Source organism: Pithys albifrons, chromosome 5 (assembly GCF_047495875.1).
Source record: "Pithys albifrons albifrons isolate INPA30051 chromosome 5, PitAlb_v1, whole genome shotgun sequence".
Taxonomy (NCBI): domain Eukaryota; kingdom Metazoa; phylum Chordata; class Aves; order Passeriformes; family Thamnophilidae; genus Pithys; species Pithys albifrons.
The window spans coordinates 62353627-62371576 of NC_092462.1; positions in this window are offsets into that span (position 1 = coordinate 62353627).

The following is a 17950-nucleotide window of genomic DNA, read 5'->3' on the forward strand; positions in this document are numbered from 1 at the left end:
AAAACACCAAAGCTGTGGCATCCTTCAAGCTGGAATTGATTTTTTCTTGAAGGCTTCTAAACAGAGAACCCCAGAATTCTACCTACTGCACCTGTTACTATGTCAGTGCAGGTACTGTTGCATGGTTTTGGTATAAAGAAGGATTTGCTGATAAAAGCTTTTCCCTACGATAAATGTAACCATGTCTATCTCTGTAATGGAAGTATAGTGAGGAGTAAAAGGTGTCTTCCATATGCCTAGGAATAGAATGATGCAGTTAACTGGCTGGACTGAGAATAAGTCAAAAGTTTTTTGTAAATACATCAGATGCTTGTTCTAGGAGTGCAAAGCTCCACCAAGAGGCTTGGGAATGAAGTTAATCAGTGAAAGGATCATAGAATATCTCAAGCTGTGGGAGACCCATAAGTATCAGACTGAGATGAACAAGTGCATGTGTTTTGCATACTTTTAGCAGTTCCTTTGGAACACCAGTATTTTAACTGACAGGAATGAAATCAATTGCACCAATTCATAGACATGTTCGTGGAAGGACACTGAAGATATGTATAAAGTAGGGCTATGAACAATACTGGATCAGGTCAGCTGTGTTTTGTTTTCCAAGTCTTAAAATGATGGAGATTATGCAGCCTCTTTCAGTAATCTCTTTTGTTCAAGTTTTTCCTTATACCCAACCTTAGATTCCAAATTACATTCTGTGACCTTTTGTTTACATTACTTGTTACTAGTGGGAGACGATTGAATGCTGCCCTTGGTATTGTCCCTCTGGAATGCTCTCTGTCACCTGCTGGCCAGCAGTTGGATGATAAGTTGTTGACTTCTTCCAGTCTCCATGCCTCACCTTCTAAGAGAGACTGCTGTGGCAGGAGGTGTCTGGATGTGCTGCGGTCACCTCCCTCACCTCATCTGCATTGCTATCAGTGGTTAAATGCCTAGCTATCAAGAGGTCTAAGCAAGTCCCTGTTGGCTATTCCTTTGTCCTGCAAGTATTTAGGATGAAATTCCAGTGGGAAGTGTACCTTCTTCCCTCTGGGGACTGCAGTGGAAGCAAACTAGCCTGTTCCTTGAGGTAGTGTGTTGGGTACATCGGTCTTCTTCCAGTGACTGGAGCTCTCCCATCATAAACATGTTTTTCATGGATAATAGTTAACTACCTTGTAATCACATGGACCAACCACTTCCACAGCTATGGGTGGATCCCATCACAGCCCTATGGACTTGAATACAGTCTGTTTTCAGGTAGACCCTAACACTGCTGCCTCCTGATGGTTGCTCCTCTCCAGAGCACAGTGGCACATGCAGAGATGTGGGAGAAGGCCTGCCTGTGAAAACCAAAGCCAAAAGGTGTTAAGTACTTTAACTTTTTCTCTCACCTGGTGCCAGAGTAAAAAGTGCATTGTGCACAGCTATAAATACCTGCAGCATTGCCATGCTTTTCTGTTAAAACAGAGACAGTAGATGAAGCTTTATATTGTTGCTTTGTTGCTTGGGACTAGCAGGAAGCACATTAGGTTTGAGGAATACACCTCACTTTCAGACTCATTCTGAATTTTCCATCTTTATTTCTGAAATAATACTGGAGCTGTAATAACAGTTACATCCTTATGAGAGGAGATTCATAGAACTTCATAAAGTTCTACAGATAATGGTTCATACTAGCACACTCTGAGCCAAGCTGAGAGAAAACACATACAATGTCCAAGCCAGGCTTAGCAATTCTCTTTTCCCATTCAGTAGGTTAGCTGGCAACTGAGAAAACTGCCTGTGGAATTAAGAGCATCTGCAATAGGGCTGTTTACTGTTGGCCCAGACCAGTCAGCTTACATTGTGAGCAGTCAGCCCTTACCTGTCTCTGAGTTAGATAGGTCAGTTCTGATTTCCCTTAGAGAAAGATAAAATTTTGAAGTACAATTTACCCTGACACCAAAAGGGGATTCCTCTTTGATACCCAGAAATGCCTGTCATTCCTGATTGACTGGTCTGCATGATTGCCAACAAGTCTGTCCCATATTTAGTAACCCCTGAAAACATGGCTTAACATTATTCAGGCTGGGTTGTCAGAGGATCTGACTTACCTGAGAGTTGCTTAAGATGTCAGTCAGGCTTTTGCCTGCTGATTTGCTTTATCCTATAAAGCTTGCAAGAATTAAAATGGGAGGGGGGAATCTCAGGGTAGCCAGAGATGAATATTTATGCCAAATAAATATTAAGGGAAGGGATGTTTGTGCCATGATTCACATGCTCTGAAGACAGGCCAAAAATGACACAGATTTATGGGTTGATGTATTTAGCCTGGGTCTCCTGGAACCTGTATGCAGGCCTATATGCAGCCTGTAACCTGTGCATGGGCTGTACAGAACACGTGGGCTTGCTGCACATGTTGCCTCTGAAGGTCCATCATATGCCCACAGACATGCAGAGGGGAAGCACTGGCTTGCTGCTGCTCTGCTCTAGGGACACAGTATCAGTCTTAGTGCAGAGAGTCTAGAGGTGACCACTGCACTCAGGTACAACCCCACAAGGAGTCGGTTGTGGTTTCAGGGTGGGGAAAGAGGGAGAGTAGCTGCAACCAAGTAAGTAAAAGCATAAGATCTTTAGATGGAGTCTTTCTAGAGATTTGTTAAAAACATCTATTTGTAGGTGAAAAATAGTCCCTTCTGCCGAGTGTTTTTGATAATCGTCATGGACAATCCACTTCAAAGCAGTTAAAAGTTAAATCTTTAGTACATGCAGCAGGCTAAGCTGTGCCTCGGTTTACAACTACAGAAATACCTGCATCATGTCAAATAGAAACATTAAGGTATTGAAAGGGTTAAGAACACACCTAGTCAGATCATACATGTACATACTTGGTACTTTTTAGACTTTGACATTAAAAATGAAAATAGAATCATAGAGTCACGGAACATTCTGGGTTGGAAGGGACCCACAGGGATCATCAAAGTCCAGCTCCTGGCCCTGCACAGGACAACACCCAGTATCACACCAGATGCCTATAAATAATGGGTAAGTAGCAGATATATCTTTGCAACCAGTAGTTATCACATTCTAGGACACGGCTTAGTCACCTGGACTGCCCTGTGCAAAGGGGAACAATATCAGTATTAAAAGTCATGCTGAGTTGAAGAACATTTTTATAGTTCTGTTGTGTATGTATTTTCCTGATTGCTGGCTGTGGTGCTGGTGGGAGAGGCGCTCGGTGCAGGTACCCCCAGGGTTGGGTGATATGAGGGAGAGAAGGGAGGGAGGGAGGGAGAGAAGGGAGGGAGGGAGGGAGGGAGGGAGGGAGGGGAGGGAGAGAAGGAGGAAAGCAGTAGGACAGCCGCGGGGAGCGGCCGGGACGATGCTCCAGCACCAGGTGGCAGAACAGCGCTACTGACGGCCTCTCCCGCTCTATTTCCAGCTGATTGAACTGTCCAAACTGACACTTTCAAATTACCTCTGTTTCGGGAGTGATTTAGCTGTTCTTGTGTGGGATGCCAACCTGCAGTCCATACAGGAAGAAGCGCAGCTCACAGCCTGGGCCAGACCCCGCTCACATCTGATTGCTGTCCTTACATGCCACCCAGCTCTGCTCTCCCGCTGCTGTGCCCTGACCCGGTGCTGCCAGTGAGCATGATGGCACCATGCAAGGCAGTGTCTCTCGGGGAACAAGGCTGTTTGGCAAGGAACTGATAGCCAGTACATCGTCTCAGATCAGCATACTGCCATGACGGCGAAGGTTGTTATTTCTATTATGTAATATGTAGAAAAGGGCCACTAAGGGAGCTAGAACTTCATCAGGTAAAAAGAATCAGAGAGTAATAGATTGTTTTTGGTTGGAAAGGACCCTAAAGATCATCTAATGCCAAGCCCTCCACTACAGACAGGTTTTAACTTTTTTTTATCTTTCCGTTAGATCAGGTTGAAATGAAGAGATGAAAAAGTAGTCAGCGACAGAAATATGCATTCATAAATTTTTACTAAATTTATATGCCTATGTTTAAAGGCAAGTTTGTAACAGTTTTTCCTTAGAAGAGCAAAGAAAGTGATGCCTGATCTAACTTCTTTCAAAGACAAGCTGATGAGTCCTCAGTCTGCAAAGCAGGAGAGAGGAGCTGATGGAAGAAGATGTGTGCACTGGAGCTTTAGCATCTGTCAAAGTGGCCACTGTAGGAGTTGAACAGTGCTAAGAGAATCAGTGAGGTGCTTACTCAGTTAAGAAAAACTAATAGCTTAAAACAGTAGTGGTTTGTATAGTGGTTTTGTTACTGCAACAAAATATGAACAAGTAAAACTTTATTTATCAGACGACCAGATCGTATATGACTTACCAAAAAAAAAAGTTAACTCCTCTTTATTGTGGTCAGCATAACCTGATTTGTTAATGCCTAGGTTAACAAAGTCAGTGACAGCAGTGTATAACAAGGCAGCAAAATCAATTGTACAAAGAGCTGGAACTGGAGAGTTGCTGACCGACCCTATGACCATGAATGCACAGAAAACGTCACACCTGGACTGTGCAAGAGTCAGTGACCAGCTGAGCCAACAAAGGACTGATATGAAGGGAAGGTCTTTCAAGGTGGTTAGATTGCACTCCTTGGCAGAGAAGTGCTATTGGGTTTTGCAGCAGCCTACTGCAGCTGGCAGGTTTGGTGATGCTGCAGAGCCAGTCCTGCACTGGCAATGTGGGAGGATCTCAAGGGCTATGAGGGATGTGCCATCAGCAGATTGCTTGAGAGGCACAGGGATAACCCAGAAGACACCACCTGACATGACTTAGGTCTCCCAGCAGCATAGCTGTCTCTAGACTTCTGGGTGATGCAGGCATGCCTGAAAAAATCTGAAATGCAACAATCCTACACAGGAGATGACTGAAAAAACTGAGCCTTGCCCAGTACAAGTGCTCTACCATTCCAGTTCTCTCTCTCATAGATGGTCAGAGCCACCAAAGGAGAGGAAGGGATTCCATGAACAGTAGTTCCCCTTGATGATATTGACAGTTCATCCTCTCCCATGAGTATTTCTGGCAGAGCAGTGGAGAGAGGCTGACCATCATCAGTGATTCCAGCCAACATCTGTGTCCTCCCAGAGCAGTTCACCCTACTCAAAGAACAAAGCAACCTACAGATCATCTCAGGCTGGAGATCATCTGTCTTAGCCTCCAAGTCTGCTCTACAACTCCAGTTTCTTTTCAAGAAAAAGTTTATGACACTGGGAAATCAACTGTTTGCTCATCTCTGAAGGTGTTCAGGAGGCTTCCTCTGTACCTCTGTACCTGGTTATGGAATTCTAAAAAGGAAATAAGGCCAAGGCCACTGGGTCCAAAGACAGTCAGCTGAGTTGGGTTGTCAAGGTCAGGTCCAAGAGAGCACAGCTGGGCACTGTTCTGGACAATACAGCAACTTGAGTTTCCTGTCTAGGGTGAACAAGGCTTAGTGTCACAGCTGCTGGATGGACAGCAGGAGAAAAGTTGTCATCTGACCCTTCCTGGCCTATGGCACAGTGCTCCTTACCAAACACACTAGTGGAGTAGGGGGACTGTGCCTCTCCTCACCAGAATTGGGCACACTCAGTGGAGGCACTGGGAGAGCTAGAGATGGACAAATGGGCTATAAGTCCCACAGGGAGAGTACCAGAGTGTGCAGAGAGGTCACCTGGCAACAGAGGCAGACAGTTTTCCCATGCATATAGAGAAGACTGTGTAGAGTTGGCTAGATTTGTTTACAAGTTTTTTTCATTCTACCTTTTACAGAAGATGAAAGTTTCTTTATTTGAAAGTCTATGGTTCAAATTTGTGTTATAATCTAGAGCCAAAGCTCCTTGCATGTGCCAGCAGTGTGCATGTTAAGGAAGAAGCACAGGTAATTGCATTTTTTAGTTTGGTTCCTGTTGCAGCAACTGGAATAGGGGTGCAGGCTTTGTATAAGCTGAGTTTTGTGCATCTTACCTGGCACTTCTGTTTTTCCAGAATAACAGTCATTGTAAGCTTGGGGGGGCACCTATATCATCAACTGCTATCAGCCCCCAGTGTTTCAGCTGTTAAGAAGTTAAAGAGACATTTCTTCTCAACAGTGGCTCACGCTCACAGAACAGACATAGCATCACACCCATATGGACAAGTGACTGAAAGAGCATTTTTCAACAGCACGTAGTAGAAAATGTCTGGCTTAGACGATCAGACTGCTCTGTCCTCTCTGATAAGTTATTGGATTTCATTTGATAAGGTTTCCAATGCTTATAATTACAAAAATCTGCTACTTTTTGCTAGGCTTTAGCCAGATTGTGGCTTTTGGTTAGTGTATCTTTGAAGAGGACATCCCTAAGATCAGCCTTCTAGACCAAAAGAAAATCAAGCCTTTGCTTCTAAAGTTAGACCCATATTTTATCCCTTATTTGTATCAGGTGTATGGCTGGGTGTCCATGTGGCTGCTCTCCCATTCCACATGCTCCACCAAGAGAAGGAAGATCTCACCAGTCAGTACTCAATAGCTCCAATGTGACCATATTGGTTGCCAGAGAGTCTTAGCCTGTCATCACAAGGTCCTGCTAGACCTTTGGTAATGCTGTTCTGAGCTACAAGCTACTTAATTTAAATTTTCATGCTGCATTTCTTCCTGCTTCCTTGGGGTAGCTTCTAAATGACCTGACCAATGCACCCTCTTCCATAAGGTAACAGATGGACAGCACAGATACCTCCATTTCTGCTTCTGAAGCTGTCAGGCTTATGCAAGGAAAGCTTGAGACAAAGTACACCATATGCTCCTGCTGCTGGTTTTCCCCAGATCCGTGGAAAGTTGAACGGGATGCAGCATCCACCCTGCACTGTGCTCCAGATATCACATTTATGGACTAATCCTTTTTTTGACATCTCTTCCATGCACCTGGTCATATGCATAAAAGTAAGAGTGGCTTTGAGTGTTTTTTTGCAGAAAGATGAGTTGCTTTCCCAGGTATCATTGCTTTCAAGCCTCTGTATTGCCTGGGCATTAAACTATTTTAATTATTAACCTCTGAGACACCTCCATTATACATTAAGTGGCAGTGCTGCAGTACTAGTTTTTACTAGTTTTTTTACTAGTACTTTGAGAATTGTGCCAATTACTTATTGAAACTGACTCCAGTTCTGCCAAGTATTTTTAACTTTGTGGATATTTTTAAGGAAAAGAAAAGCAAGCTTGGATAATGGGAACCTGAATGTCAAAGGTAACATCTTCTAGAAGTGGTTTTCTAAATGGTGCCAGATTTTGATAAATGTAATACATACTATTTTCATATTAATATATCTGCCAGTTTTGGCATTGGGTTGTGAAGTTCACTTTAAATCACTAAACTTTACATTAGTAGATTATTATGGCAGCATAAAAAGTGCTATACTTTGAGGAGGGATTAATTTATCATCGTTGTCCTGATTCAACTCACAATGGTTTGATTTCTCCATAGAACCTACAATCTTAGAAATAGTCTGTAAAAGAGATCAACTAAGTTATATTTTGCTACTCTTCTAAGTGGAAGTCAATCACTTAAAAATCTTCAACTGTAAAATTCTCCTCTTTACCATGACCTAGGCAAGCCCTGTAATAACAACAATGCCCTTACTGGTGTGTAGACTGGAACAGAATTCTTTTAAAACTGAAACTCTATACTTGAAAATCTTCTTCCTATATTTTTATATGGGTTTGTCCATTATTGACTAATGCATGATGTATCAAACACCAAGGTGATGTGTTTTCATGACCAGCAGTATGATAGTACAATGCAGTATGTATTATTGAAAGCATGTAAAACAGTTTTCCACTATTTATTTATCCGCTTAACTCCTTGGTTTGCTCTATTATTTGTCTTGTTTATTATTAGTACTTGCCCTTTCGAAGGAGAAAAAGAGCTCAAATGACCACCACCAAACACATCATGAGTATTTTGGGAGGACTGCCCTTTAGAGATGTGCAGACAGTGTGCCCACCTCCCATTTCACAGCACAAAGATATTGGGAGAAGAGGAGCCTCCAGTCACTCAACACCGGTGTGCGTCCCTGCTGCATCCCACATGCCTGCCTCTTGAGCAAGGCAAGATTGGTACTCTGCCAGTATGACACTTTGCCAAAATTGTGTTCTGTGCAGTGTAAGTAGCCATTCATCAAGTGCAATTGATGACATCCTGACAATTATGTCAGGTTTATTTGATTATAGAAGTGACTTTTTCCTTTGTGTGCTATAAGTGGAACAATTTCCTGTTTGCTCTACAACATGATCACAGTTTCTGTGTCTCTTTTGCAATCCATACCATCATGATACAACTAAGGTAACGCCTACATTGCAATCATTGCTGCATGCCGGTAGATTTTACATGGGTATTTTACTTGAAGTTATGTTCCTGTTACCTTATTTAACACAGTGCTGTCTTAGTACTTTTTTTTCCTCATAAACTGTGTCATTTCTTTTCTTAGGCAAGAAAATATTTCCCCTGTCATTTATTACCTGAAAAGATGGTAATGTGTCATGCTAAAAAAATTGCTAAAAGAAACAATTCCAAGCACTTTTATGTGGGTTGTAGTTAGCTTCCCAGTGCCCCCTGGTGAGACTTCTCCCTATGCACCATATGACACTGAAGTTAAGGTCAGAAGGAACTATTAAACTATCTGATTTCACCTGATACATATCAAAGGCATTTAAATTTTGCTCAGGAATGTCTTGCTTGTTACATATTAAGTTTACAGGTGATAAAACTACACCATTGTCTACTGCTTAGGAGTAGCTGAGGTCACTTGGTTTATTGAAACTAGAGGAGACTAAGGGGAGACCTCACCACTGTCTTCAGCTTCCTCATGAGAGGAAACAAAGGGGCAGGCCCTGATCTCTTCTCTCTGATGACCAGTGACAGGGTCCGACAGAATGGCATGAAGCTGTGTCAGGGGAGATTTAGGATGAATATTAGGAAAAGATTCTTCACCCAGAGGGTAGTTGGGCACTGGAACAGGCCCCCCAGGGAAGTGGTCACAGCACCAAGCCTGACAGATTTCAAGAAATATTTGGACTATGCTCTCAGGCTCATGGTGTGATTCTTGGAGTGCTTCTATACAGGGTCAGGTGTTTGGCTTGTGATCTTTGTGGGTCCCTTTCAACTCAGGATATTCTATGATTCTACAGTTCAACAAAAATGACACCTCCCTCTACCCCAGCAGAAAAATTTCTTGTTCCCACCAGAAGTCTGGAGGTTAAAGACCTTATGGCTGCATACAGACTGTAAAATGAAGCAGGGTCAGCCACATACTGCAAGATAAAACAGGGTCAAAGTGAAACAGGTTGCTCATGTCCACACCACACAGTGCTTGGATTTGTACCTCGCCCAAGCATTACAGTTTCTGGGCTTCTAGGACACAATATTGAGTTCAACAAGTCTGAAATAATACAAGAGCTGTGTTGCAACCCATCAGGGCATAGTTTGATAACACAATGTGACCTGGGTGTGTTGCATACCTCCAGAAATTGCCTGAAGGTACAAAGTCTGCTGGGATAACATTGGAGGACTGTGTAGGGTGGAGAAGCCAAACCTGACACGGTTTTGTCCATAATGCCTATCATGAATCGTCCTTGTAATCTGCTGTCTTCCAGACTGGGCCATTATCATCTCATACTGGGCTAACTGGGACAGATCAAAACCTTGCCACATACTGGCAGTCCCTACAATGCTAACAGCAGACCTAAAGGTTACTCCATCTTCCCATTATTTAGCAGAATTACCATATCTTGTAACTGTGTCAAGCAGCCCTTCTTATTCAGGGATAAGGTCATTCTGGCTCAGATCAAGCACAAGTACAAAAACAGGAACTAGAGTCCCAGACCCAGTAAGAAGATCTGACATGTCTTTTCACCTAGAACTCAAAACCTATGAAGAGGTCACATGCCTTCTAGGTAGACATCTATGCAAGTTTTTTGTTGACTGAGTTGGATTGTCTTTGAAAAGTAAATTTTTTTAATAATAAAAAATGGATGGTGATGGAATAATTCTGTCTTTTCCTCTTGAAAGCATAAGCAGTGAATGAAGGACTAGCCTACTTATACATCACAGGAGATTCCTTGATTCTCTAGCAAACTGCTAGGCAAGGAACTGGCTGGATGTAGAATCTCCCAGGATGTCAAAAAATAATCTGATTTCAGTGGAGTTATGCTGACATAAATTGTGAGGGAACACAGTCATCAATCAAGCAAAAATATAGAGGCAATATTTTACTTGGTTTGATTTCCTCATGCTCTTTTCAGTGTGGATTTGCCACAGCCATTAAAGCTACTTGAATGTTAAAAAATAATAATTCTCTTTTAGTAAGTATAATATTTTTACAGAATAATAGAGTGGTGGATGTTGGAAGGGACCTCTGGAGCGCATCTCATCTAAACCTCATGCTCAAGCATGGCCACCTACAACAAATAGCCCAGGACTACATCTAGATCATGTCTAGACATCATAACAGTAGAACAAATATTTCATCCTGGTACTCATACATAACTTTTAATTATAATTTCATCATCGGCTCTTTGAAATGCAAACTCATTCTTTTCATCATCCCCAGGTAAACTCTTTGAGTGTCTTTGAGTAAGACTAAAAACTTCACAGTAGCAGTGATCTTGGGAGTCTCTGTATGCCAAGATTATATGTTAGAGATCCCAAAGAAAGTATTTACCCATTTGTGGAGTATTGCTTGCCTTTTAAAGTTATGTTCATAAAAATATCTATAATTCTTTAGTCTGGGAAAACAATTTTGGAAATATAGACTATCATGGTCTAGATTTGTCTTCCTGAATCTGCCAGTTCCTTGAAAAATATATTCATTGATTGTGAACTGCCTTTTGGGATCCTTAGCACTACAGGCTACCATGCTGTTTAGTCTTTCTTTTATGCTAATTTTTAAAGACCTACTTTGCCAATGAGTTATAAATTCCCCAGCTCAGTTCCAGTTTAATTCATGATAGCACTCAACACAAAACATCTGTGACCAAATCAAAACTGTGAACTGGCAGCACTTCAATAGAACTCAATCTTTAAGTAACCTGAGTGCTGCCTTCAAATGTGTTTTTCATTAAAAAGGGTGGGATTCTTGCTGCAGCATACAATAGCCTTCCTGACCTCCTGTACTCAACGATTCTGCTGCAGATTGCAATCAAGTTTGCCATGTTGTCGATTCTGAAACGTTTCTCACAATTGACCTTAAGTATTTAACACAAGGAAGGTCTGAAATATAAAAATCCTTTCTCAACAGAATCAGAGCATGACCTCTTCTCTGCAGCCTGGTGACCCAGCAGGAGAGGACAGTTCAATGGTCCCTGATGGACTCACTGCACAAGAGATCAGCTTGTCTTCATTGCAAGTCTAGGTATTTTGTAGTTTAATGCAGTTTTAAACAGGTGTTTGGAGTCCTACTGTCACTTCTATGAACACAGCTCATGCACCCCTTAATAAAAGAAATTATCTATATATAACAAGAAATAACACCAAAAAGTGTTTCTCTAGAGAAAACCAAGCTCCTCATCCAAGTGTGCAGTTTGTTTACCAGCTGTCTCAAAAACATAACAGCACAGCACAACTTTGAAGTCTTACCTGTGAACAAACAGCAACAGCAATCTGATGTTAAAGAAAGCTATGGTATGTTTGTGCAATCATGGCACAGCAAGGTCAAGACAGGTATAGAGATGAAATATATAGTGGCAATGCCAAGCCAGGTTATAGGTTAAAAAAGGTCATTAATTTTGAAACAGAGATTCTCTTCTCATGTAGGTCAGGAGAGTGCATGTTAGCCCTACCCATCCCAATTCAGACCTTCAACTGCAAAAGACTCATAACAGAAATGAACTGTTAAATTAAAAACATGAAAGAGGTACAGTGTGCTGGTTTAAAGGTGAACCAGCAGGGGAAATGAACTCACCACGAGAGAGATTATAAGTCAGACCTAAAATTTAATAATAATATTACAATAACAACACTGACACACAAGGGAAATTGCTTTCAACCCACAAAACCCCAGCAGTATAACCCAGTGTCCTGGGGCACAAACCCAAGGGGGTTTGTTTGCCCTTGTGCTAAGACCCCTGTGGTTCCCCCAAGTCCAGAGCAAAAGGAAAAGAAAAAACCTGTTGGTGCAGGCAAGGGCTGTGGTCTGGGCGAGAGCGGGGATCTCCTCCTGTCAAGGTCCTGCTGCTACTCTGGATCCGATGAGAGGTTCCCGAGGTCTTCTTACCCACCACTTATGTACCCTCAGGGAGCACTCAGTCCCTCCCCCTGGGCGGGGACTCACACAATGGGTGATTAACTCTGGGAGCCAGGGGGTGTTGAATTGTTGATGGCCCATTAGCAGCTCCGCCCCCCTCAGGCTGGGTGTGAAGGTGATAATGGCTCCCTGGGCAGCTGCTGCTAATGGTCCATTGTCCTTGGGGAATGAATAGAGGGGTAGAATACACAGCTTTGGTCACCCCCACACAGGGTTAGCTGGTCCCTCCTGCTGAACTAGGACAACAGCCCATGCTATTACATTAGCATTTGTGTGCTTTTAACTTTACTTTTGCTATTTAAAATACAATTTTCATTTAATACAAATTGGTATACATTGAAGCATGCAAACTTCAACTAAATTTTGAAATTGTAGGGATTTCTTCTTGTTGACCAGCAACATTTGAGCAATGTAGAAAAAAAGGACAATCTTTGAGATCTTCTGTTCACAAAAAACAAGTATCTAATTTTATGCTCTCTTAGCATTTTTCTTTTAATTCTGTGTTCTTCACTTTCATTCAAAATGTTTATCATTAAAGGATAGCTTAAAGTGGACGTGAACTTTAATATATACCAATTACCTGGTAAAGAAAAGCTTGACTCAGACTACATCAAGAGAGCATCACTAACTTACTTTGTTTTCAGTCTCTTCTGGAAGTTTTGTAATATTCTGATGGCAAGAAAGAAAAAAAAATTAGACGAGTCAGTTGCTGCCTCTGCCTCAATCATAACTATTTTGGTTTCTCCTTAACAAGAGAATGAAATGAGATCTGTTTGCTGGTAGGATTAAGATTCATAGATTAAAGCCACTCAGAAGGCCTTGACGTCATGATATACAGCTGCAAGAACTTCAGGATTGTATACAGTAGAAAAATAGGTTTTCCCCAGGCAGTTGTTTCCTGAAACTAATATGTAGAATTCATATTAATCCTGGGAAAAAGAAGTGGTCACTTTTTTGTTTCTTTGATGTTTGCATTTGCTATTTGTGTTATTTACTCTGTGTAAGAGGATGGAAATTCAATATATGTGATGTGGTGGAAATGCCCCAAGGAAAGTAGCAGACACGGATATAGACCTGAGTCACAGAATCACAGAAGAGGCAGGGTTGGAAGGGACCACTAATCCAATTTCCCTACTCAAGGAGGGAGCATGTTGCTCAGGATTGTGTTCAGACTGCTTTTTAACATCTCCAGGTAAGGATACTCCATAATCTCTCTTGACAGTGTGTTTCAGTGCTCTGTCACCATCACAGTAAAGAAGGTCTTCATTTTCAGATGTTTGGAATCACACTGTCTCTTTGTTTACCACAGGTCTGTTACTGTTCTATTAACTAAATAATAATAATAAAAAAAATACTATAATTTATCTTAAAAGAGGGCTAATTTTAATTTTATGGATTATTTCATTAGCTCAGTAGTGTTTGGCAGGAACACTATGATAATTTGTCTTTAAATTGCAAATTTCTGAAAATGTGTTCATTTGGACTAAACTTTCATTGAGAACCAGGAGAAAATGGCAACAATAACTCTCCCTGCCTTGCACTGTAAGGGGCACACCACAACACAGTCACTGGAGTGCTCCCTAGGATATCGGAAACCACTGAAGTGGTTTTTTGTTAGTATGAAAAGGGCAGGAGATAAGAAGGTATATTAATGGAGAGAATTTCGTTCCAGGGAGAAATCGTGTGGCTAAGGCTTGTACAAAGCTCTAATCTGTTCACCTGGGCTTTCTTCCAGAAACGTTGCAATAAAGCATTGTGAATAACAGACCCAGTAGCTGAAATAGAGGATGAAGAATTTTGTCATTTTTGCAGATAAACTTTTACACCTTGATCTTATTTGTTCAGTGTCAGGTGTGCACCTACAGGCCTTTTGCTGACCGCAGCATCTTTAAATGTGCATTTTGAATGCAGATAGAGTAAAAGGCAGTGATCCTTTTTTGTTCCTCCTTTAAATTGTTTCTTCATTAGTTTATTGCTACATATCTTCAGGAGTACACATTGCTCATTTGAACATTGAAACCAATTAAAAACTCAACAAGTAGCAATGTGAGTAGTTTCCCACTTGTTTACACTGTAGCTTCTGTCCCAGAAACTGTGGCTAATGTCTGTAATTTATGAGGAGTTATTCTGCAACTAAGAAGCGCTTGATTTTAGATATATTCTTTTAAGGCGGGCTGTGAGCACCAAATTACATCTTTGCACTGTATTGAAGTATCACATTTCTGAGCTTGCTTTTAAAAGACTGTGATCTGAGTTGATGACAGCTCTTACACCAAGAATCCATGGGTCTGAAGTCATTGAAATGTATCAGAAATGGCTACTCCAGTTTATTCCAGCTCTTGGTAACTCTTACGGCCTTTCCATTAGCTGCACTAAGAAATTGTTTTTGCATCCCTTGCCCAGAAGCTGGATTTTGGGAAAAAGAAGAGGAGCTCTCAGGAAGGAAATTGTTATCCTGAAGGTAGAATATAGAGTTAGGCAAAGAATCTCACACATCACTGCTGTCTTGGTCCCTAAAGCAGTCTACAGTTGCCCCCTGATTTACAGTAATGTCTGTTTACATTTGTACTGTTCCAGTGTTCCCTGAGTTCTCCTTCAGTTCCAAATTCTGCAGCAGCCCCATTCAGGGATTCTGCCTCAGAATCTCCTACTGTAGAAAAGAATATTATTAGAAATTGCGTTGTGACAAACAAAGTACCTGAATTGTCATGCGTTAGCACAAATCAGAAAATAGGGGGAGGGGGGGTGCCCTCAGAGGAGGCCTTGGAGCAATAGGACATTATCAGAAAATGAACAAAGAAATTAGATGTTAGCAGAGAAAAAAAATGCATCTTGCACATGAAGACTTTGATGGGAAAGAGAAAAAAATAATAAAGAGTGCCTGGTCCTCAGCCAGACAAAAGTTCAGTGGAGGAACTAAGCTGTGCGTACAGCAGCCTGATAAAGGAGAGGGAACCTGTTTATTCTGGGCTTCAGAAAGGGAATCAGATGTGAAGGGTGAACAGAAAGAACATTGCAGTTTGGAAACAGAACAGAAAGATCATTGCAGTTTGGAAACAGGACTTTTCTAGATGATAATTTCTTTCTTGTTCCTATCCTGAAAAAAACCCCCAAACCAATCCATCCAACTCCATCCAAAGACTGTCTCTGTGCATCTGTTTTTTTTTACATCAGCATCTATAAAGCCAAGACCATCAGCAAATGATAAGATTCAAACTTTAAAGGGGACTGTGTTAGTCTGAGGGGTTTCTACTAGACCTAGGGATTGGGTACTGGATCAAGGACTCATGTGTCTCAGGTGGCAACAGGAGACAGAAAAACTATTTGGTAAGACAAGTGCTCACAGCCTGGGGACCTGAGATTTTCTGACTAGGTAGTGGTAGTATCTTATTTATTTAGGAATACTCAGCAGGGGAGCTTACCCAGAAAATTGAAAAGGTAACTTAGAGAACTGACATAACAGTAATCTCCTTGTATTATTTTCAGTGACTTGGAGAAATGTCTCACTGTACCATAAGGCTAAAAAATACAGTTGAAATTGTTTCTAAATCCATTTAATTTGTCTTGGTCATTTTGGAACAAAATGAAGCTAAAGTAACAGTCAGGAAATTGTAAGACTCACCCAGTAGTTTGAATTCTGCAGAAAAAACCCTGAAATTATATTTCCTGGAATAAATTCCAAGATTTATATAATGCAATATATAAAAATGCATTATATAATGTAATATATAAGTGAATTATATATTTTGACATTGATTGGTCTTGAAATACATTATTGCAATTACATATTAAGATATATAATGTATATAATTCATTACCATACACAAAATGCACTGATGTAGTAAGCCTTAGAAAATTACAAGGCTGAAGAATCTGATGTTGAAATGCTGTACACAGCTTCCACATATTTCAGGATGTTTCACAAGGTGATGTTTTCAGATCTTAGTTGATAAGAAGACAGTGAGAATGAATTAGATACTTTATTAATCAGTATTTTGCAGAATCTAGAGGGAAATTCTAGCATCCACTAGCCAAGAAGACCTTGATGATAACTGTGGCCTCCATGAGTTTCCAGTCCCAAAACACTCTGCTATCTTCCACCAAAGCTAAAGGACGGTACATATTTTTAATCTGGAAAGAGGAAATGGGGGTCAGCTGCAATCTTCATCTGTTATCTCATGGATAACTACACATGAGGAATCACTTTTTATGAAGTAGAAGCTCAAGTGTAGTTTTAATATGTGAATATTAATGTAAAAGGAAAGAATTTCATATAAAAGGAAGTTGTTAAGCCAAGTTTATGGTTTTATTGTCTATAAACTGAAGCCTAAGTATTTAAATAAAAAAACAAGCACTAAGTCTTTTTGTAGACTTTTCAATGTATAAATGTAATTTTTTTTCTCTCTGTGAGCTTTGTTACTCTAATATTTTACTGGACAATATATAATATCAAGTATATTTGATGTTATGGGAAAATCTGTTGATCCCATAACAAGCAACCATTAACCATACACCTTGTATCTTAACCTGTAATTTAGAATTTTCTATCTAATAATAGCTGTGTTTGGAAAGCTGTTGGCAGAAAAACAATGCAAACATAAAAGTCCAGCTTTATACCAGATGATGTGATGACAGCAAGCAAGGCTTGATCCAAAATGGTTTGTGTTTCACTTCCATGATTACTATAATTCTGAAGTTATAGTTTGATCATCAGTGGGCTGGAAAACATGACCTGTGAGGAAAGACTGAAGGAATTAGGTCTTTTCTCCCTGGAGAAGACTCATGGGGGTCCTCACTACAGTATTTCAGTTTTTAAAGAGTGGTTACAAAGCGGGCAGAGGCTTTCTCTCCTTAATGAGCCAGATATAGATGACAAGTGGCAACAGACACCAGCTGATCCAGGGGAGGTTTCATTTCAATATAAGAAAGAAATCTTTTCAATGAGTACAATCAACCACAGGAACAACCACACCAGGATATGGCAGTTACCATCACTAGAGGTTTTGAAGGTGCAATTGAACAGGATGCTAGACAATGTGGGTTCACTTTCTCACAAAACACTGCATCAGACAGTCTTCTGAGGGCCCTTCCCATGTGGGCTGTCCTGTGATTCTCAAAAATTACCAGGGTTTTGTTTTTGTTTTTTTTTTTTAAAAACCCCACCTGGTGTACTGGAATTTAATTTTGAAATATGAAAGTTCCTGGGTGATATGACTGAATGATATTACAGGTATTTATGTTTTCAAATTTGTCAGTCATGAAATTGTAACAGGCTAAAAAGATTAGGAATTCATAAAGCCATATGGCACTGTGAATAAAGATATGTTAAGACCACTAATACAAGGTCAAGGCTGGTGGGAGACTGTCTCTATACTGTAGAATTGAAAGAGTATATGACTTTAAAGACTATAACACAGTACATATATAAAAAACCTCCCAGGAATGTAAGTGGTACATTCAATGTTAACTTTGGAGTCTGAGTAGTTGAGTATTTTACTGTGCAATCATAAGGTACAGGTGAACTGAGGAAAAGTATGGACAGTCCTTACTCTTCTTCATCAACAGCTCTTCTGTATGGGCAATTTCTGATAAACCCTCATATTCATCTTCCAGTGGACAGAAAAGGGAGAGAGCAGTTCCTTTGGGTCCTTGTCCTTCGATGCATTTTGGACATTGATGTGAGTGCACCACTAATACTGTCAGCTCCAAGTCCAG